The sequence below is a fragment of the Priapulus caudatus genome, unplaced genomic scaffold (genome assembly GCF_000485595.1).
Source record: "Priapulus caudatus unplaced genomic scaffold, Priapulus_caudatus-5.0.1 Scaffold2775, whole genome shotgun sequence".
Lineage (NCBI taxonomy): Eukaryota > Metazoa > Priapulida > Priapulimorpha > Priapulimorphida > Priapulidae > Priapulus > Priapulus caudatus.
In genome coordinates this window covers 11,419-13,292 of record NW_014579836.1, presented here as the reverse complement: position 1 = coordinate 13,292, position 1,874 = coordinate 11,419, and the positions used below count along the sequence as shown (strand labels likewise).

General features: G+C 35.8%; 1 protein-coding gene across 1 annotated transcript in view; it reads right to left on the bottom strand.

Moving 5' to 3' along the window:
- LOC106819044 overlaps positions 1 to 1,874 on the bottom strand; it is a 14,240-nt gene that overhangs the window by 954 nt on the left and 11,412 nt on the right. The gene's annotated exons all lie outside the window — the stretch shown is intronic.

Genomic DNA, 1,874 nt, shown 5'->3' with positions numbered 1-1,874 from the left:
GAACAACAAAACATACACAAATGAAAAGAAAAGAAACATAAACACAAACAGAGAAAATAACAAATATAAACACATAGAACAACAAAACATACACAAATGAAAAGAAAAGAAACATAAACACAAACAGAGAAAATAACAAATATAAACACATAGAACAACGAAACATACACAAATGAAAAGAAAACAAACATAAACACAAACAGAGATAATAACAAACATAAACAAATATTTCTTTTACTAGTGATTATACGCATACGAACATATCCAGTGTGGCGAACACAAAGAAAACACAAACACGTAAACAGAGAGAATAATTAATTGGCTCGCGTCAAATTCGCACCTATATCATATTATATCAAACGACACGCGCATCCGTTTCAGATATCACTAGCACCAAGAGCTAATAATACCTTATTATTATTAGCTCTTGCTAGCACCTATATCAAGCAGTGTACTAGCTCTGTGTGATATACGATAGGCTGATGTGATCGTATTCTGTCTCCAGTGTAGCGACAAGTAATAATCTAAGTGGAAGTTAACATAGGACAGGCGTGCGTATTAGGAAAGGTGATAGTACAGGGACATATAGGGACACCTGGGATCTCGTATGAAAACACACACGTCTACGGCGTTTGACTAATTGACATCGGAAGTAACTAGATGGAGAGAAAACACTCGATTCGCTAGATGTCATTGATTGGCGGGGAAGAGGAAAGGCGTTTCAAAGACGAACGTGGTCTTTAAACTCTTTAAACTCTTTAAGTCTAATTCAAGGAAATAATTATAGTGTTCGTGGACAATGAGAGAGACTTGCTCGTCATGTATATACACAGACGAGTAGAACAGATGGTGATAGATACGTTTTACGATGATTTAATGGAAAACTATATAGTTCATAGAAGCGTGAGTTTGTATTTTTTTCCCGTATTCTGGAAGATTTAACGATATAGAAACACAGCTACTACTGCTGCTGTTGTTGCTATTGTTATTTTTTATTATTTTCCTGCTCCTGCTGCTGCTGCCAATTTTGCTGCTACTACAACTACTGCTGCTCCTTTTGCTGCTGCTGCTGGTGCTGCTGCTGCTGCTGCTGCTGCTGGTACTGCTGCTGCTGCTGCTACTGCTGATCTTTTTGCTGCTGCTATAATGCTGCGTTTGTTGGTGATGCCAATAGAGATCCCATTATTATCACTATGATGTGGATCTCTCCTGTGATGCCAGGCATCACATCAGCTTGTCGAATTCTCGCGAGATCACGAATTATTAACGCGCCGATGATTTATTACATTGATATTAACAGAAGTTAATTTAGATTTGTCTTTATTAACTCCTGATATTAACCAAGAGTAAGATAATAACCCATGGTTATTATAACCATTATTATATGGTTATTATAATAACCTATGGGTTATTATCTTACTCTTGATATCAACAGGAGTAAGTAATCCAGGAGTAATTAAACAGGAGTAACATGCAAATGTATGATTATTTACTCCTGGTTATTACATTTGCTTCGCTATATGACCACAGGCACTTGGAGCGTTTCAATAAAATATAATGCTAAATAAATGCGAAATCGATTTACTACCAAAGTGTTCATGTTTCTAGGCATTTACAGCAAGTTATCGACAATAATAGGCGAAATAGAGTAGAGAAACATCAAGACTTTGGTAGTAAAATTAATACATTTCGTGTTTATTTACCTTTTTTTATCGAGACGTTCCAAGTGCCTGTGGTCATAGCGAAGCAAATGTAATAACCAGAAGTAAACAATCATACATTTGTATGTTACTCCTGTTTAATTACTCCTGGATTACTTACTCCTGTTGATATCAAGAGTAAGATATAATAACCCATAGGTTATTATAATAACC